At 44.5% G+C, this 21305-nt stretch overlaps 1 protein-coding gene across 2 annotated transcripts in view; it reads left to right on the top strand.

The window, feature by feature from the left end:
• The first annotated feature begins 767 nt into the window (after window positions 1–767).
• Window positions 768–21305, top strand: part of NT5C2 (5'-nucleotidase, cytosolic II) — a 62577-nt gene continuing 42039 nt past the window's right edge. Inside the window, exon 1 of one of the 2 annotated variants that reach the window (XM_074875195.1) lies at window positions 768–837. The gene's annotated coding sequence lies outside the window, so the exon portion shown is untranslated. Of the gene's footprint in view, window positions 838–3673; window positions 4282–21305 lie in introns of those variants that run through there. The other variant, XM_074875196.1, reaches the window with a different exon arrangement.

Raw genomic sequence — 21305 nt, 5'->3', positions numbered from 1 at the left:
TGGGGCTGTAGCCTTTTCCAGGCCTCCAGGGTCAGGGAAAACAGGCAGAAAAAGGGAGGCTCATTTTTCTGGGGAGGTGTTTTTGTCCAGCACTTTTTGGGGCGGTGCTGGCCCAGTGTAGTACAACTGGGAGTGGACCAATGCATAGTTTTTACTCTGCACAACCATTCCCTGGGCCTTTCCAGTCCAGACTGCCATGCGTGCAGGTGTGACGGGCACAGGCCCACGCTCACTGGTGGCAGCGGGGCTTTGCTCGGGAGGGGCTGGCAGGACCCCCCTCCTCCTGCCACTGCGGCCAGTGTCCCCCAAGCTCCCCGCCATCACTGTGCAGCCCACAGCTGCTCCCGGGCCCTCCTCACCACCCTTCTTGCAGAAGATGGGGCACACCCCGGCCCCTCTTGCCGCAGCCCCCGCAGCCCCCAGAAAATCAATAAATTGCGTTATTTTAACCACATCTCTGGCTCCTCCAGCCAGCGTGGCGTGCAGCAGCACTGAGGCCGGCTGACAGACCTGGGGGGGCTCAGGCAGGCCGGGAGCGCAGGGGGTGCAAGGCCGGGAGGGGTGTGGGGGGGTGCAGCCCCAGCGATTTTGGCCGGAGCGATGCCAGGCCCCGGGGGGGGGGCTGTGGGGTGAGAGGGGGGCGCCTGTGCGGCTGTTCCGCGGGTTGGCACATGGCGGCCGCTCCCTGCCGCCGCTGCTCTGCGCCTGAGCGCCGGGCTCACACACTCCCGCCGGTCCCTGCCGGCGGAGGGGCGGGGCGCGGGCCGCGCCTGCGCGCTGCGGCGGCCGGGGCGCTGCGGCAGTTGTGCGGGGCAGTTCCTGCGAGCGCGGCGGGAGGTGAGAGCGGCCCGGGCGCGCGGGGGCAGTGCGCGCGTGGCGGGTGCGCGTGCGCGCGCCGGGCGCGTGGCGGGGACCGTTGGGGGAGGGGGGAGCGCCCCCTCTCCGCTCCCCTCGGGCTCGCGCCCCGGGAAGAGGAGGGGAGGTGGGGGGGGGCTTCGCCCGCCGTCGCGGCCGGGGCTGAGGAGGGGAGGGAGGAAAGGAGGGAAGGGAGGGGCGGCGAGCGGAGCGCGGGTGTCCCGCCGGCGGCACTTCCCCTTCTGCCGGTGAAGGGTCCGAGGCAGCGCCCGCCGGCTCCGCCGCTTCCCCGGGGCCCGGCTCTCCCGCTCCCCTGCCCGGCCGCTGTGCCCCGGCAGCCCCCTGTTGCCTCCCCATCCCGTCCCAAGCAGGGCGGCCGCCGGGTTACCTCAGCCCATCCCCTACGGACCCCCCTTTCCCGTCCCCGGCGGGGCCGACCCCCGAGCCTTTCACCTCCCCGCTGCCCCCAGGCAGGGCCCCGGGCTGCCCCCGCCCTGTGGCCGGCGGGGTGCGCCCCGGAGCTGCCCCCTCCCTGGGGCAGGGTGGCCGTTGCTTGCCGCCGCAGCGCGGGAAGCGCTCTCCCCCCTCAGCCGTCCGAGGGGAAGGAGCTCTCAGGAAGGTGTTTCTGAGGGTGGGGGCCGGCACCCGCTGTGTTCGTTTCCTCCTTCCTGTCCCGCGGGGACCGGAGGGGTCCCGGCGGCACCTTCCAGCTCGCGGCTTCCCCCGGGGTAGCAGCCACCCCGAATGGGGAGGTTGGGTAGAGGCGATCCTCTCCCTGAGGAAAGAAAGCCTGCTCCCGGCTCTGGGCAGAGCGCTTCCCGGACAGCCTGGCAGCAGGGCGAGGGTTCATTGTCACTGCTCGGTTTCGTTTGAGTTGCTCTTGGCAATACCGCTATATCAGGCTGGAGCTGATAACCTAAAGACGGGAGCCAGGCTTCAAATAAAGAAATTAAAAAAAAAAAAAACCCACAGTGCAAAAACTGCTTTGCTCACATTTTGCTTATGCTTTTTTTTTTTTAATCCTTCCTTTTGTGCCAAAAATAATGTTGCAAAATGTATGGCGGAAACAAACCTGCATTGGTTTCTGATAGACCAGATGACTTAATAGGGCAGTGCTGTTTCTTGTAGCACAGGCAGTTTTAAAAATTCCTGGAACCACGGAGATTATGAAACCCTCAAGTTTATTCCCTTGCTAGTGTTTCTAAAGTCTGCCAAGCTGGATACTAAGGATTCTTTGACGTGGTCTTGAGAACATTCTTCCCAAGGCATAATCACTTATGTTTTAAAAGATTTTTTTTTAGCTCTGGAAGATTTACTGTTTGAACCTCAAAGACTGCAAAATGCTTTCTAAGTGGTCACTTAGAAATGTCCCTCTCTTACCTATCCACATGGTCCTGTGTCAGTTTAGAATAACAACTTGTCACCAGTTGAAATCTATTGTATTTATCCATATACCTGTTTGTCAGTAGTGAATAAATTGAAAGATTTTTCAGGTCCTTTCAGGTGCTATGTGGTTTTATTGAAAACCAGAAACATAATTCAAAGCTACATTTTGCTCTTCGGTTCATGTGCTGAATTTGTAGTTCTGGCAGTGACGAAAAACCCTGATGTTTTACTTGTGAACCATTCAGCTTAGCTCTGGAAGTCTGTCACGGTCCTTGTCAGCCCATGTCAACCTAAACATATTTTAGAGTAGAACTGCTATTTAAAATAATCTATTGCCATTAGTCCGGAGTCCGAAAGATCATTCAGGAACTTGCTGGTTTGATTAACAGCAGTTGGAGTTTGTTCAAGCATAGACGTAGTTTCATTATATAGTACAATACAACCTTTACTCTGTATAGCATCATTCAAACAAGTTGTATGGCAAAATGCACTACTGAATTACATTTAAAATGCTCCATTGAATCAAGTACAATTGCAGAGATAAATGGGGAGAAAAATTGTAAGAACGGGAGAAATGTTTTCAGCTGAGGTTTGAAATTAACAGCCTGTTAGTATATTTGCATTGGTAGCATTAGTGTTTTACGCTGTTTCTAGGGTATACGCTAGCAAAAATCAGATGCAAGCTGAAATTTTCCCAGGCAAATTTCCAGTTTGTAGGCAATTATTAATAGCAATAATAGTAATAATAATAGTAATTAAAAAAACCAACTCCCTTTGAATTGAATTGTTGCTCCTTGTCATGTTTGATTCCTGATATAGGTTGAATTGAAAGTTAATAGACCCTTCCTAAAATCCCTAGGAATATTTATCCTAGACTCTTTTTTTAACTTCCAGGGGAATGTTTGTTTTTGAAAAACCAGAAACCTCAGTGTGGTGTTTACTGGTAAACACTGCCTTATTCTACTCTCAGGGGAAACATTGAAAGGAATGTTTTATTTCCTTTAAAAATACAGAAGTATATTATTTTTGTGCCTAAAATAAAAGGGGAGCAAGCCATTCAAATGCGACGTTTAACTGATGCTTATTGGAAAAGCACAGAGGTTTATTTGCTCACATCATACCTGTTATTTACAGTTCAGCTTAATAAAATAATGCTTCAGTTAAAAACTGATAGATGGGTGCTTAGCTTGCAGCATGAGCTGTTATCTGGGGATGGCCCCAGGCCGGCTGCAGGGTAGGTTTGCGGTGCTCCAGGACAAACTGAGATGATCTGCAACCTTTGAATCCTACGGAAATTGTAGATACCGACTCTCAAGGAGGTGCAGGAAGAAGGGCTGACTGCAGCTCTGCCCTGAAAATCTTGGGCAAGAGACAGCAGCGGAGTCATGCAGTCGCCCTCAGCGAACCTAGTCTTTTGTAGGAATTTGAGATGAGGGAGTGCTGTGGGATCTGGGTGGTTCCGTACCATGCAACCTGCCGTTGCTTGGCCACTGGTGAAAATCCTGCAGAGGTCTGTAATGACCCGAAGTAATGTTACCATGTAGAAGCTGCTTGGCCTGGAGAAGGAGGATTAATTGTCTCCAGCCAGGCTGCAGTGGAAAGTTGTCATAGGAACTGGCTTGCTGTTTGGCAGGGCCGTGCCTTGTCTTCACTCCTTTAAAAGAACACCGCAGTAACTAATCGCCTCAGGATAAGAAGTACTCGTATGCCATCCAGCGTAACCCCATGAAGAGAGCAAGGCACTTCAGCTCTACCCCGAGGGAAACTGAGGACAGCGCTGTACGTCAGCAGAGGACAGCTCGAGTGATGTACCTTGGGATGAGTTCGCAGTGCGTGCTCTACACCGTGTCCTTGCCTCGGGGTGGCTCACCAACGCTGGGTGTCCTGATATAGAACAGCTGTGGCTCTTCTAGCAGCGAGAATAATAGGACAGAAAACTGAACAGAATGTGCCCGGGAGTGGAAGCCTTGTCTTGCTCTTCGGGTTGTGTTTGGGATGAGATACATTACTGAGTCAACGCATGGGAATTCTTCACTTATTGTATGTACTGCATCTACTTTTTAAATTTTATTTATAGTGTCAGCAGCACAAACATAATTTGAAATTATATTTGAAATAGCTGTGATCTGAGTCTTCAAAAGCTGGCTATTCTGTGATGAAGCATATCTTACTCTTCAAGTATCTTCAAAGTGCACATTCATATAAATATTTTCTATTGTAAAATGTCTGGTTTGTGCTACTAAAAAAATTATTATTATGTGTCATGGTTATGATGGTCATAGCAATGAGCTGTATTTTGCTTTTTAATCGTTATGACTCCTTGTTTGGAATGGTTCCTAAAACCTTGGACTGCGTACATAGAGAGCACGTATAACATGAGTCTGCTTTCTTAATACAACCAGAGAGAATCCAGCATGTACAATAAATAGAACTTAATGTACAGTAAATAGACCTTAAGCAACATCTGGAAAAAATTGCATAGGTATTTAAGGTAGCCACTGTAAGCAATTGATAACCTAAACCCGCCTACATAAGTGTAGTCATTAAGTCTCATGCATGTGGTTGTAGGGCTAAAAAGGTGCTTGGGTGACCTGCCTGTATGAAGCCATCTTAGGAGAAATATTTTTTATGACAGCATGAGATCAGGAAGCCTGAGTAATTCAGCATAAAAAACCCACAGCAGTCTTTGTCGAATCTTAACTACTACCTGAGTGTGTAACAGTGTGTGCACTTTCTGATAAGATCAAAAGCAGATTTGCTCTTACTTCCCGGACAGTTGGGTCCCAAAATGTAGGAGTAGTGAATGGCTGTGTGCCAGCCCTCTCAGTCCTACCACCTTCTCAAGTCTGGTACAGGATGGTAGAGGCTAAACTTGTTGCTTGCTGGTGACCTTAGCTTATCATCGTCTGGACATGAATACCTGCTGCAGCATTTACCAGCACAGCCAGACCTTTTTTGGTAGTTTCATTAGAGATAACGTTCTGACTAAACTGGGGAGGTTGGAAACGCCACTGTGATTACTGCATGTTACCTTCTCTTAACACATAAACAAGAAAACAAGTGGGTTCTTACCTTGTGCATCATACCAGCTAAAACTTATTTAAATTTTGCAAAGGTGTGAACCAATTAAATGTGGAGAACAGGAGTCACAGTAATGGGATACCTACAGAAATGGTGCTGGGACATGAGCAACCTGTTGGTTTCTCTTTTGAAATTAAAGGATGTGTGGGCAGAGCTTCTGTAGGTGGATGGAAGAAGAAAGGGAGGCCCAGGGAGATGTGATTCTTTTGAGATTTCGAGGTGGCTCCAAAGTGAAGTAAGTTAGTTGAAACAGATGTATGGGAACAATGTACTGTGGTACTGCTGTGTTGTACCCATCCTGTAAATAAGACAGTTGCAGTCTCCAAAACTACCTTTCCGTCTCTTTTCACCACAAGTGACTTATTTAAAAACAAAGGTTCCTTGAAGTCATTATGCAGTCCAAATTTAGCTTAATTTAGTTATATTCACAGCTCCCAGCTGCCTTCCTGATATTTTCAAACAAAGACTTACTATTTTGCCTGTACGCTTACTACAAGATTATCATTTAGCCTTGCTTGGCACAACTTGTTCAGAGGAAAGGGTAAAACAGAGATTTCCTGTACAGGGTTCTGCAGGAGGCTCTGAAGTAAGGTGGTTTTCCACTGTTTACTTAAGAACAGGCCTTTGGATTAGCTGGCTTTTACCCAGGCCTTGTAGTTCTCCCTGTTAACATTGGCATAATACATAAAACACTTAAGATACATTCTTGCTAGATTTTCAGGAAGCAATTTCTCACTGAACCCTTCAGGAAGGTACATTTCCCCTAAATACTTTCCGACTGGGGTGGTCTGGCTTTGGCAGTTGTGGTGGCCAGGTCTGGATTGTGGGACCTTCTGTGTTGGTTGCCCCTTTTTTGTGTGAGCTGCTGCCTTTCCCCTGGCAGCAGCTGCTGCCTGCACTGCTGTGGTAGCAGCAGCTGCATCCCAGCTGTGTACGCTGAGTTCAGGAGGAAGTGTTTAGTTGTTCAGGCAGTGTTTGCTGCTGAAATCAGTATTCTTTATCTCCTTTAGAGAATGGTAGCCGTGGGTGGGAATCAACTCATACTTTACTACTTGTACCATGCTCCTCTAGGCATTTACATCAAATGTAGTGCATCTGGTCGTGGTGTATAACAAGAGAAACTTTCTAGTCAGCTTCTAAAGTAACCTAGAAAGGAAGGTAAATTTGAAAGATTGAAGACTGATGGTTTAGCATAAAGCATATCAAAATCTGTAGACCAGCTGAATTCAGCTGGTGTTTGGGTTGATTCAGTTGGTGATGAGTTGCACATAGGCATGCATGGCGGATAATTAGGAACATGGGGTCAGAGAAGAGCATGTGAATGTTCTGCCCTCAGAAACTCAAAGAGGTGCTGAGTGAGATTTATGCTAGTGCTTTGTAATCATAACACAGCAATTACCAATAATAACATCTAAGAGCAAGTGCTGGTAGACGTCAGGCTGCTTAGGTAATTTGGGAAGTCAATAAATAGAACCAGTTGCAATTCAAAAGAAATCATCTTTTTAGATGTTGATTTCCTTTGTTTTCTCCATCTGAGAGACCTTTTTCTTCCCGCCAAAGGAAGAGCTGAACATGTTGCCAAAGGTATTTCAAATGTTGCTTCCTGATCTTGTCAAGCCACCTTTTTGGCTATTACAAAGCAATTCCATTTTAAGACTATGAAAAGACATATGTGGCCTTTGAAGTCACAGGGAAGTGCTGCAAAATTTGGTCCCGAGTGTCCTGGTTAAATCCCGTCCTTTCTAACACCCTGTGCAGTATTCGCCGAGACCTTTTAAGAGCAGATACCCGTAACAGCTGCATAATTGCTTCTTTTTCAGCACTTGTTCAGTTCCACTTTTATGTTATTCTCTGTGTGTGCTCTTAGGGCGGGATGACAAAAAAATGATCAGTTGAACATAAATTGCAAGTGCTCTGAGCACCAGTTAGCTTGAGGCTGACCCTGGAAACTGCTCTTCCAGTTCAATTCCTGTAGCTTTCCCATCACTGAATACAAGTGGCTGAGTGAAGCTGGAAAGAGGAATTTAACATAGAAGCAAGCCAGACTGGTAAATCATCTGTTAGTTCTGCTGTCTGGAAACTGAGGCAGGAGTCAGATTTCATTTTCCGCTTCATGTTGCAAGCATCAGTCAGTGCACCAGTGATGTTTAAGGGCAGGTCAGCAAGGCAGTGCCTGTTTTGAGTCTTTTGGTGTTTTGGGATGCTACATTTCCACATTGCTTTCCTTTGTTAAAAAAAGGAAAATAAAACATTGCCTAAAGGGAAGTACAAACATGTGAACAGGGTCTCTCTGAAGGGAGGAGTGGTCAGCAGACCTTTTCCACTTGTAATCAAAAGCAGGGCTGCAGCTGACAGGGCTGGGTAGAGCTCTGCTAGGGAAAAATGGTTAAAATGAGCAGTTGCTACCTAAAGTGGTTCAGGTAAGTAGACACAAAACCCCTCTTCTCTATTCTTCAGAATGCTTGCTCGACCCGAAAGTGTTGCTGCTAAGCAGTGACTAGCATACCAGATGATCTTCTTCTAAGTCCTTTTTAGTTAGTAATATGAATTTAGCCTCTAGAAGGCATTAGCTTGCCTGTACCATTAACCACTTGGTGACTGCAGACATCCTGAGCAGAATGTGTCTCGCATATGTTTTGGTGTTTATTAGTATTCTTCTTACAGTGGTGTTAAAATGGGATGATTTTATAGAGAGTATGTTAAAAAATGTCATTGCTGTAATCATCAGCAGATTGTATTATATTTTATGACAAATTTTACACAAATTGGAGATTTTTACTTCCTGTGATCTGAGATGAAATATCCATTTGTAGCCTTCAATAATTTGGGGACTTTTTCACTTCTGATGCAGAGAAATAATGCTGTAGCGTTTCTAAGAGTTTGTTAAAAACACATTTGTAATTTAACCTTTCCTGGAGGTTTTTTTTTTGATGTGATAATAGATTGGGTAGGTTCTTAACCTCTTGTTTTACATGTATTTTAACTTGTCTTGCAATATTGCATTGGCAGTTTTATGAGTCAAGGCCAAAAAACTCTGCTTGCTAAACTTGAGCAATCAGGAGGGAACGGATGATGAAAAACTAACAGTGTTTTACTCATCTACCACTCATTTTTCTTCACAGACATGTGGTGAGTAGATATTAACAAAGATGGTAATAAAAAGCACTTTCAGTCCTCATAAATCGATGTGTGCTGGTGGGGTCAAGAGCAAATATTGGAAAGGTTAGGACATGTGGAGAACTGTCTTCCCATGTTATGATGCTCAGAGCCAGGCTGGGATTTTTTTCAATTGCTGTTTTAAAAGCAATTAGAAGGAGGCATTTCTGTGGCTGCACAGGATGCTTTGTGCTGGCTGGGCATGTGGTCAGGTTTTTTTTAGTGGATACAGTAGGTCAGGTAACCTGCTGAAAAGTCCTCAGTGAGTCAGGGCTGTCATACTACTCTGCTTGGGAGGAACATTTTTAAAGGTGTCTCAGAACCCAGAGGATTCAAGCTGTTTGCTCATCCGCAGCAGGAGCACCAGTCCATGCTATTGAATGAGTCTTCAGGTCTACACCGACGAGAGACTCGAGGTTCCCTGAAGAGAAGTCCTGGCCAGAGGGAAGTTTCAGCATTGGAAACTCTCGCCTCTGGTTTTGGGATAACAGGGACCTGCTGACGATGCCTTCTTAGGTGTTTGTTAATGTTCTCTCACCCTTCAGGCTGACAGGTTTCTTCCAGGTTACAGCTGATGGAGTATGTCTGTCTTTTCATCCGTGTTCCCTCTGAGCACCGTCTACGCTGAGACGAGTACAGAGAGAGCGCTATGTGTGTCCTGCTCCTGCTAGAGAACAGTCTCCTATGTCAGCAGGATTGATTTAACACATTTAAAAACAGTGAGCTGAAGGGACCATGGAAAGATGACTTTGTTTTCCTCAATGAACTTGGTGGTTTGTGTTTCGCTTGAACAGGGTAGTAGAACATTTCCGAAGAAAAGAAGTTGATACAGTTGGAAACGGTATAATGTAGGCCTTTGGTATCACTTGATAAAGCTGAGACAGTTAGGTTATCAAAGAGAAGCCAGAGACTTAGCAAAAGCTCTAAGTCATCACAGATGTTCAGTTATTTTACTGATGAATTAAGTTACATACGTTGCCTAAGAAATGCTATATGAATTAGCAGTCTTTTGGAAGACCACGGGAATACTGCAGAGAAAATACTCATAAAATTAATTTACCTGTAGAGTTTCCTGCAGTGGTGCCTCAGTATTACACATCTGTCAAGATTAAATGAGATTTGGGGGCCGATAACATCTAGGTGGGGACACTATTGTGCCCTAAGGACAGATTTGTAATTTCATTTGTAATCAGGCAGACTATAATTACTATGTTTGCCTCTGGTTAAAAAACAGGTCAGAAAAGGAATGAATTGTTCTTTTTATGCAGAGGGGAACTTCACACCGTAAGAGTACTTCAAAACACCTCCAGACTTCACATTCCCTGTTTTTTCATCTTTGTGCTTGCTCAGTTGGTAGGTCTGTGTAGCTTGCTTCTCATCAGCAAGGAGCTGCTGTGTGGGACTACTTGCTAAGAACAGAGTGCAGGAAGGGGTTTGGGTATGCACCTTTCTGATCTCCATGATGAGTGGTAAGTCCATGTCCAACCTCTGGTTTGGGGAGAAAGAGGATTTCTGTGTGGCTTAGGTGAGGGGTACCTGTGGTTACTGAACTAGGAGGAACACAGAGAAGGAGGGAGTTGTACTTCTGGCCTTTGTGAGCATTTCAGGAGAGCGTTAGAGCCGGCCCAGGAGTGACTTCGATGAGCTGAGCCTGGATGCAGAAGGCTCTTGCCGTTCTCACCTGAAAGGTTAGATCAGCCTCAGGAGAGGCTTCTTGGAAGAGAAATGGGTAACCATTACTAAGGACAAAAGTAGGAAGCCAGTGAAATCTGTAGTAGGCTAGTATGTGTCTGGAGCCATATATGTTAGGATAATTGGGAATCAAGATCCTCTTTACTAAATGTTTTCTGCATTTATCTTCACAGTGCCCTTTATAGCTGAGGAGTATCATTTTTTTTACCTTGTTTGTGCTTTGTGGACAAACACCAAGTTGAAAATTGGACGAGTTTTGCATATGAAGTCTGTGGCCTTGCTGGGTATTAAGGCTTTCTCTCCCATGTCTGACCTAATTCCATAGTCTTCAGCTCACTCTTCTTTTGGAAAGATGGGTTTATTTGTCAATGATCTGCCTGCTATTGGTAAGTAAGATCTCAGAAGGAAGAGAGACCAAGTTAGGATATGAGTATTTGGTAAGCTTTTGCCTTAAAGAAGGTTGGAGGAGAAGGGAATGGCACTGGAAAAGAAAACTCTTAGCAGGAAAAAAAAAAAAAGTTCTCACTGGTTTTGACAGAGCAGCTCTCAGAATTACGGGATCATCTTCAGCTGTAGAACTCAGTGTTTACTTTCAGTAACTTTTTTTATGAAGGAGGAGCCAGTGTTCCTCAGTTTGAGTATGCCAGCTTCTTTACTCAGCAGCATGTCCCTTGGCAAGTGTTGTGTCCAGAGCCCTGGGACTCATGCTGTCTAGCCAGCTGGCTATCCGCACCGGGGCTGAGCAGGGACCGCATTCAGCCAAGGCGGGAGGGAGATGTGAAGTCATGTTTCCAGCCTGCAGAGATGGCTCAGCTGCTAGTTCTGCTGTCACATCTGTTTATGTAGCCCATAAACATGTAGAGAAGGCCCATCCAGCATAGAGGAGGGTTCAAGTGTCTCTAAAAGTCATCCTTATTCTTCCTTTTACTTTCAAAGATTAGAAAAAAGCCAGAATAAGCTTTCAGTATCTTTGCTTTTTCTATAAAATATTAATGAAGCAGGGACGTGATCTTCAGAGACAAGAGGGTTTTTTACCAGTAAGCACAGTCAGTAAGGAAAACCAGCAAAAATGTCCTACCTCACCTTCAGTGTTTAGAAGATAAAGAGGACTTCTGGCAGTTTGCATTATCCAAGCTGATCCAGTTGCATGCTTTCAGAATGATTTGCTACTGATCGGAGTTGTGCATCTCAAATACTTTGTCGGTTGCTACCGCGCTTCTGGAAAGGCCCCTTAAGTCTGCATTTGCTTCCTGAAACACAGTGGAATCTAATGAAAAGCGTCATTGTTTTGGAACACCGTGATCTGCTGCCAAAAGAGCTACTGTTGTATAATCCTTAATAGCAGGTTAGAGTGGCAGTTGTTCCTTGGTTTGAAGTTGGTATGTGGAAGGATGGCTTTCCAGTTTCTTTCTCCGGGGATGGCACGTCTCATCTTGTTCTCTCTCTTTGGGAACTGTAACTCTTTGGGAACTGTTCAGCTGTCCTGGACTGGTAATAGATCCTCACACAGGTTTGAACACCAAGAGTGATACTTAGAGGTAACGAGTTGAAGGGGACAGAAGAAACCGTCAGTCTCCTCTGAGAAGGGGGAACAATGCTCTGGCAGCTGAGTAGCCAGGAGTTATATTTGTCAATTCTTGCCAGCAAATTTATTTGTTGCTAAAGATGCTTCAGGTTGTTCTGATGTAAAACAACAGAGTTGGAATAGAAAAGTGAGTCTTGTCTTTCCTTTCTGATTTGCAGAAGTTAGTGCGTTCACTTCCTTGCTGACATTCCTGCCTTTTGTGCTGTTTACGTTAACTTGCAGCTTGGCTAGCATGCTGTCATGCTTCATCTTTTTAGCAATGATATTAGTATTTGCAGATAGCAGTCAAACATTGAATTCCTGTTGTGGTGGGCATTTGCATCAAAGCTTACCTCCTGGTTTTCAGCTAAAGCAAATACATAGGAACTCTTAAATTATTTTCTTTAGGGTGGACTGTATCAGAGCAGGGGGATCAAATTCGTCTCTAGTTTCTAATCCTTCAAGACCCTGTGAACGAGAGTAAATGGTTACAGGAAAAACAGTGAGTAAAATATTTGAATTACCTTATGGGTTTCTTACTGGAATTTAACAGCTGGAAACAAAAAGCAGTGAGAAAAACATCTTCTTAGCCAGGTCCATGCTTGCCATTGGCAGGTGCTCAGTTGGACAGCAGTTTGGGAAACTCTGCAGCAGAGATTGCTGCAGGCTGCTGAAGACTTTTTCCCAAGAAAACTAGTTTCCCAGGGCCATTAGGATGTGCAGTTCATACTGGTGTTGGCTCAGAAGAGCCTTTGTTTTGTCCATTTACCTTCTCTACAGGTGAGACCTCTCTTTGGAGGTTTCTTTACAATATTGCTTGGGCCTCAGCCTCTGTATCAGCCTCACTAATACATTGATTTATAAGGTGAGGAAGGGTCACCCTGAGACATGATACTCAGTTTGACTGCCTTGCTGTGTAGCTCAGACTGTTTGACTTTTCTGCAGTTTGTGAAAAAAAGCTGACTTAAACATCACCCCCTCTCCCCCCTTCATTTAGAGCCCTCTGGTGATGGAAAAACTACTTCAGAAATTTGTTGTTTCATAATTAACTGTCCTCTCTGTTAACATTTTTTGTGTGGATTTATTTAATTTCCAATCATGGGCTCTTGTTCTGTCATTGCTAGACTGAGAGCCCTCCACAGTCACGCTGCTTTCCTGTGCATAAATGCTTCTAGACTATTTTCAAATCACCTGCAGAGCCACTCTCTGTAAATTGGCAATCTTCCACTCCAGCCTTACTCTCTTTCACAGCTTTATTCGTTCCTCAATATAATCAGTATTGTTCTTGAATAGGGACAGCTGACTGAAAACAGTTTTCCAGCAGTGTTTGTAGCAGTAAGAGGCACATGGAGTCCTGCTTGGTAGTTTTGTAGATCCAAGGATCATATCTGACCTGCAGTCGCAGCATTTCTTTGAGAGCTCATGTTGGCTGATTCTTCTCTGTGGCATAGCTCTTGCTCTTCTAGATCAAGTCTCACATTCCTTAAGTATGGTCCTCCTCCTTTTTTTCTAGTGGTGGGACGATACGGGGCACACTAGACTTAGGGAAGTGGCAAACTAGCATTACCTCTAACAAACTGAATACGAAGTGGTATTTTGGAAACAACTTAACAGAAACAGTAATTATGCAGGAAATATTGAGAAGCACAAGCTATATGGAAGCTAGAAAATATGCTGATTAGCTCACTGCAGAATTTGTGGTTCCCATTTCAAGGCCATAAACTCAGTTACAGATAAATGAGGAGAATGGATAGTTTCATGGTACTCAGAGAGTCAGATCTGAGGTTTGTTCCTCACAGAGTTGTACTGCGGATTTCATAGTTTTCCAAATTCCTTTCTAACTATCCATAAAATTGATGATAATTAAATAGCACTTAAAATATTTTAAATAACTAGCGCTCCTTGGAGTTCCTGAATGAATAGAACTCCTTGAGTGGAAATGGATGATCACCCAAAGAAACTCCAAATTTACCTGTCTGTGTTTTTTAGTGTGTCTAATGCGTTTGGGTCCTGGATTGTTACTGGACCTCCAGGCACTCTGCAGCCAACCTGTGGATATGGTTGTCAGTAGAAACAGTTTGATAAAAAAAATGCATGTAAAATAAGCAGGGTTTTGTTAAATATATTTTACAATGTATTTGATATCTAGACATTACTTTAGCATCTGGCTTTATGACAGAGAGAAAATTCAGCCTGAAATGAAATCAAATCCTGTAATAAGCCACAGGAGTAGCATTCTCCCTTCTTATACCTTACCCATCCAGAAATAACCCATGAGTTACCTTCTATCAGTCAGACTGTAGTCAAATAAATGTATGACTGGGAATGCTTTACCAATTTCACTAAAAGCACCCTCTTGGAAAAAGCAGTTTCATTGATGTCAGCACTGTGGTGGTACCCAATAGAAACAACTACCTGCTTCCTGCGGGAGGACTCAAAGCCAGCATTGGGAGATTGCAAGCTTGGAGGTGGGAGGGTTAATACAATCTATGTAGTGAAGAGAGTGTTACCAATCTAATGTAATCCAGTGGGTCTTTGTATACCACAAGTGGGATCCGCTGTGATCTCAATACATGTGTCTGTGGGTAACTGTAACAGGTTCTTAACAGCAGATCTCTACCACTTTAATACCCTGTAATGGGCATACAGAATTATCCTGCTTAAAGCCAATCTCAAGTATTAATTATCATGAGCTGAGAGTACACTTTGAAGTGTCTCTTGGAAGTAATTTAATATTCTAATAGGAAGAGCATATTTTGTCCTTCCTGTCGTCATGAACCTGAAGCCTTGCTGTCAAGAGAGGCAGCCACCCAGAAGTCGAAGTTCTTCAAGTGAAGAACTTAATTTTAGGCACAAGGAGGAAACAAAAAGTCAGTTTTCTGGTTTAGGTCATTTACAAGCTTCACTGCTTATATTTGGAAACTGGGCTTTCCAGTTTTGCCAGAGGTCTCAAGTCATGGACATATTAATTTTCCAAAAGCATCACTAATTGAAAACACCTTTTGGAAACAATTTGCTATTGGCTATTAAGCAGACGCATTGGCAGTAAAATAGAGTGGTTTGAATTGTCCTCCCAGAGCTGTGGGGGAGAGGAGAGGAACTGTGTGAACTAACAAAGCTGGTGTGTAAGGCTGCAATTCAGAATAAGATCGGAGTGTCATTTGGTGTGCGTGCAATGCCTGTGGCTTGGAGTGAGTCAGAAGCCTACTGCTTTAGGGCTTGTTCACGCATGAGTACAGGTAGTTATCAGTCTTCAAGAATTTATAGATGTGATCTAGATACCTAGTGTAACTGATACCTTGACCAAGACTGGTTATATATTTGTCTTCTAATTTGTCATTAAGTGAATCCAGTGTTGTCATTTGCAGTGCATTTCTTAGGTTTGCCATTAGGTAAAGCTGATGTAGCCTAAAATACATGCAACTAATTATTTTAAGATTCCTGGGGAGACTTTATCAGACTGGCTGGTTAACCATGTTCATCTCTGTGTATTGTTTAACATTCTTGTTGGTAGCAAATTGAATGGGATATGCTTTATTATCATCGAGGGATTAACAGACTATCATCCTTTTTTTAAAATGCAAACTAGAGACATTTCTTGAAGAATTCTACCCCTTCTGCATTATTCTTCATCTCTGTTCAGTAGTGCCTCTGCTCTTTTGTGAGGATTTCTTTTTAGAAAATCTCCTTTTTATTGTCCTTAGCTCTCCAAAGGTGGGACCTCCACCAAATTTTGCAAGTTGGTTTATCACAAGACTTTTCTTCTTTATTATCTTCTACTGGTAGGAGCTCAAGGAGCAGTTTGTCCTGTTTTCCAGTGTGTTTTGTTGGTATTCCTGGATTCTGTCATCATAGTGTCTTCTGTTCATCTGAGACCTGTAGTTCTGAGTTATCAGGAACATTAAAATGTGGACTGGGGAGTCCCCCACCCATTTTCTCTGCAGCATGAGCAGAGCGTGAGCAGAGATTTCGGTATTTAGCTCACATGAATAGTTCTGGGCTTCAGAAATGCCACTTAACAGATTTTTTTTTCTCATTAGTTGGCATCTTTAGTTCTAGAAATTCTATGTCACCTTGTGTTCTAGCACCCCAAAGATATCTTTGCCTCTTGTATGTCACATTCCTTCAGTGAGTTTGTGACCCATGAGGTTCGTGGAGTGTTTGAGGGCTTTTCCCTTCTCAACACTGCTAGTGGGGCCTCTGGCTGCTCAGCTAGTCCCCAACTGAATTGAGTTGGCTGAGATGGGAGCCTGCACAGAAAGGACTGTTCCAGTCATCGAAGGGCCAGGCTGGTACGTTAGGGAAAGGGGAGTAACTATTGGTATTTATATGTGAACTGATTCATTGCCTTTGCAAAGAGCTTCTCTGTGGGCATGGCGGGTGAGGTCAGGCATAGTGCCTGAGTGGCAGTGTTGAAGAGGAGACTGAAATGGTTGTGCAACAAACAAGTAAACAGTTTGGAAGTGTGGGTGCAACATGAGAGAGCCAAGAGTCAATGCAGGGTTTGAATAGGGAGCAGAAGTCAGGCATATTTAGGAATGTGTAGAGATTTGAGCTTGCTAAGGATGTATCAGTCTAGGTATTACTACTGTGCAGTTTCAAGCAGGGCATATAGATCAAGACATGCTTATATTTACGAAGCTGGCAATGTTAAGCACGCAATTATATTTAATATACTTTTTAGCTGACCTGTCAGTGTCTGCCAGTTGATGCTAAGTATTGAAATTTGAATTTGTGTTAAAATATGCTGCACAAGGAAGATGCAGTGTATCTTTGTGATTCATCCTGACAGTGGCAGGAACTCAGACTGGTTTTTAGCACAGGGACTGAGGAATTAGGACTTCTGTATTTGATTCCCACTAGCTCTGCGTTTATTACCTTCCCTGTGCCTCACTATCCTTAGCTGACAAAACAGGGACAGCACCTTTTGCTGCCCCTAAACGTATTACGTGAACCAGAGTTTGTGAAGTGCTTTGTGATCACAGGTGTAAGAGCTGCCCTTCTGGGTGAGGCCAGAAGCCTGCCCAGCCCCTGATTGCACAGTGGCAGTAGGAGATGCTGTTGAGGGGGATGTCACAGTCCTGGCCACTTTCTGCAGTCTATCCCAGGATGTCAGGTGCTCCAGAGGATATGATGCTAACCTGAGTGGATTTCACCTCCTCTGATGCTAGCTGTCCCAAGTGTCTAGCCTAAACTAGGTGCAAGCTACTTCTGCCCTCAGTGGAGGGAGAGAGATGCTCCTGGAAAGTGAGTCACTCACTTTTCTTAACAACCCTTACATGGACAGTACTCTCAGCTGCAGGAAAAACTGCTTTTCTCCTCCCCAGCCCTGTTTGTGAGGCCATGCCATGACCTGGACCAGGAATTTGATATGAATCTTGAACAAGCCAACCTCAATCCTGCTCCCTTTGTTTTTTCCCTTTCTCAGGATTTTAACATAGTTCATTCCTCCCTTGCTGAGACCCCACAAGGACCCTTGAGATGGAGCAGTGTTGCAGTGAGGAGCCAGGAACTGCACTAGGCTTGGCAAGGGCACCACAAGACTTGTCTGTACACCCACAGCCTCCGATGAGACATAGACCTTTTAAGTAGCTAACGTTAGGTGTGATGATTTTTCTCTCTGTTCACTTTCCACTGTGCGTGTACATGTGTGGGTCGTACTGACAAGGTATTAATGATTCTTGAAGCAGAACGTGTGAGGAGAGGCAGATGTAGTGCATGGCAAATTAGCATGAGTACGCTTTTGTTTTCTGCTATATAAGCTCTCGGAGAATATCATGGAAGAAGTGGGATTGTCTCTGCTATTTTGTTCATCTCTGCATTTTAGTGTGTGTGCCTCTGATTTGGCATTGCATCACTAAAGTGTTAAACTCAGAAAAAAAACCACCAGGCAGTGCATTTAACCTGAACACATCAAGTATTATCACGTGCAGAAATTTCTAACTTTGTTGACCAAAAAAAGATGAGAAAAATAATAGTAAAACTTGAAGGGGAATGCTTCTGGACATGTTATTTTATATGTATGAGTACCTGAAAAAAATACACTGTGGATAATACTTGAAATCAGCCAAAATCTGACAAAAGAAACAAATGGACTTATTTCAAAATATGTGCTAAATATCTCATGTTCTTTTGGACCAAAGCATATGTGCTGGATAGTAGCTCTGTGTCAGAGCTTTGAAGCTGAGATTTTAAATACTTTTTCAAAATTAACCGTGTATCATAAATGCTATCAGGTGCTTGATTAAGACTGCACTAGCAAGAAGCATGTTTGCAGTAAATTATAGGGAGGTGTTCTGACATGCTTTATCTATGTAAAGATTTCTATTTTTATGTGAAGCTATTTACAGATTATTGATTTAAAAAATAGATTTGTAACTAAAGAAAGATGCATCGTATTTCAGTTGCTCAGAATTGAGAATCTTGCCTGGCTGGCTGCCCGCTCTCTTAGATGTTTATTCCAGTGGCTTACAAGTGTATGGAGTGCTTCAGTCCTTACTTTTCTCTCTCTATTTGGTAGAAGGAATTTATATTCAGGGATCAGGTCCCATGTCTCTTACCCACGCAGGTAGGCTGATTTTTACACCTTTGAAGCATCAGAACAATTTAATTGAAGTCTGTGAAGACTTTTTGTGTAAGACTTTTGGGTAGGGAACATCCATCACAATATCTTGTCGGTTGTTACTGTTTTATTTCAGAGCAGACAAGCTATTGTCACCGGGCCAGTGGAGCCTGCTAAGCTGTAAAAGTGCCTTTGAGTTCATCTAATACAAAACTTCAGCATAAGATTTTTTTATGTTATGCTGTGTGAACATTAAAAGAAAGATTTTAATGAATAAACCAGGGCAAAGCCTGAAGGTAGAGGCAATATCTTTTATTAGAGCAACTGACAGAGTTTGAAAACTTAGACAAGCTTATATGCCCAAGAGCTTGTCTGTTTTTTCCAGCCATACCAGTTGGTCTAATAAAAGATATTGCCTCTGTCTACAAACCTTGTCCTGCCTGTGAACTCTGTTCATCACAGCTACAGCAAAATACTGCTGGATCATTAAAATAATTCAGGCCTTTCTTGCTTAATTATGCAAACTCAGATTTTTGTGGTTTCCTGAAGTCTCAGCTTTTTGAATCCCAGCACACACAAAATGATGCTGTCTGGTTTCTTCCACTGTAGAGGAGGGTTTCATCACATAGGAGCTCAAACTGCTTCACTGATGCCTAATTTTAGAAGGGATGATATTAAAGGTAGCCTGCTAAAATTCTTCTGCCATCTGGATTTTAGGGTATTTTGTAGGATACTACTGGTGAACTATCAGATGTCTGGCATGGATGGCCGTTGGGAGCAGTCCTATCCTAGTACCTGTGTCAGCATCTCTGATGTGGTGTGCTGGTGATGAGAAGCAGATGAAGTGGGAAGAAGAGGCTGGCAGAACTGAAAGTCTCTGGCTTTGGCTGTGGGTGTAAATCTTTGAATCTTGCTATGTGTCTGGCTGGGTAAGCAGACACATAGCAAGGGCTCTGTAGCCCTTCTAAATGGCAGGAAGCTTGGATTTGGACTTGTTTCAGCTGGAAGACCTAAACCCAGAGCTGTCTAAGAGTCATAAGACCAGCCATGCAACAGTTTTTTCAGAGCTATTTAACATGCCTTTTAGAGGCCTTAAATTTATATGTCTTTTGGATCTGTAACTTAGTAGCTTTAAAATAGCTCCAGGTAAGACCAAGGTGGTGATGGTCTGGACCATCTTGAAATATCCATGGGGTAGATGCTTTTCCACCCTCTGGGGACACAAGCCCTTTCTGTAGTTTGCAGTCTTGGAGTCGTACCAGATCCCTCACTGTGCTGCATGTCTCTTGGCTGCTGACCTGGAGTCTGTCACTCTTGCGTGGGCACTGCCCCTCTCCCAAGGACTGCTAACAGCCCTTACTGCCCAGAGGAGCGTAGCTGCAGGCAGTGCCCTGCCTTTGAAGTGGAACAGGGCTGTTTAGTTCTATGCCCTGTGCCGCCTTCCATCTGCCTTTGGGCACGGCTTAAATAGCTGGTAATTATTTATAAGCCTTTGGTGGCTGTGGCCTGGGCTATTTTAGAAGCTGCTTCTCCCTGCATGCCCTGTTGTGGAAGTTGCGGCTGGCTGGAATGGCCCGTCGCCCTCTCGCTGCGGTGACCTCCTCTCCTGGGTGTGTTGCAGGGAATTTGGGGGGGGAGAACTCTCAGCTCTGGCATGTGGTCCCTTGGGCTGCCTGCCAGGGCCTATATTTGGTGACCTTTAGGATGTGGTAGAAGATGCATTTGTAAACCTTGGTGGGAGACAAGCAGAGAATGCTGGGGGAGGGAGGAACATATTTTCTACAGACAAGCTGTTTGCCGTCTGTTTGATTGTTATGACCAACAACTAGTAGGTAAATAGACTAACAAATGCTGTGACAATTGCAACTGTTGCTCTTTATTCAAATTTAAAACTAAAAAATTATGCAGATTTCCTCTAAGAGAGCAAGCACGTGTGTGTGACCGCCAAAAGCGCCATAACTTCTAATGCTGGTTTGGACACTCACTCTACTCTTTACTTTGCTGAAATCATATAGCTTCCCTTCTGTAAAATGAGGGCAGTCATATTTTAAAGGTGTCTAGAAATGGTTGCTCTGTCATTACTCATGTAGCTTGTGGCTGGTTTTGTTTCTTTCAAGGAAGAGCAAGCAAGCCAAGCCCTGCGGTCCAGCAGTTGTGTGGGTTACAAATGAATGTGGTTTCATGTTATACCTAATTTGGTATAACTGTGGGATGTGTCTCCCACCCCGTTCTTTGCACCATCTCTAAGGGTAGTGTTGTGGCAGGTTGAGCTGGGTTCAGCCTGCTGACCAGTGGAGAACTACTCACTTTTTGTTTGCTTTTAGTCAGTTAGTTTTGATGGGTGAGGACTTGGACTGGTGGGCTGAACTGACTCACCGTGGGGCTAGATCATTATCCCTCCTGGTGCCAGGGACGCAGCAGGACATGCGTCTGGCTGGAGGAGGGGGCAAACAGGATTGCCCCAGTGTGCTTATAACACGATTGGGAAAGGTACCCCTGTTTTCTCACTGCAGGACCTTCCTGACAAGAAGGACTGTCCGGTGGTTTGGTTTTGGCAACCAGTACTTGTGGAGGGGTGCAAATGTTTGTGAAGATCTGCTGGTGAATGCTTGCATTGCTAGTGTTACAGGTTTGCAGTATGTTCTTGCTCTGTCTGAATGTGGCTGACCTGCAGAGGACAAAAGATCATCTTTCTACTTTCCTTCCAATTGTTTCTGCTAATTTAGCATCAGTTCCAAGCTTTGTCTTTGCTTAGAGATCAAATGGCCAGGGACAAGGCTCTTTGTTTTTACTGTGTGGTAAAAGCGGCAAGGTCACTCCCACCGGGGTTTGTAGGGTTTACCCTGTGTAATTTATCTTGTGTATAAAGGGTAAGTTTTCCGTCACTTACAGCTAATGCACATTAGCAATTCTAGGGTCAAAAAATACCCCTTTTCAGCAATGAAAACAAGGTCTCTGTTTCTAAATACATTTTCACCACAATGGATAGGAATGTTTTTACAGTTCCAG

Source organism: Strix uralensis, chromosome 7 (assembly GCF_047716275.1).
Source record: "Strix uralensis isolate ZFMK-TIS-50842 chromosome 7, bStrUra1, whole genome shotgun sequence".
Lineage (NCBI taxonomy): Eukaryota > Metazoa > Chordata > Aves > Strigiformes > Strigidae > Strix > Strix uralensis.
Note: the sequence above shows the minus strand (reverse complement) of the source record. Positions and strands in the feature narration are given on the sequence as shown.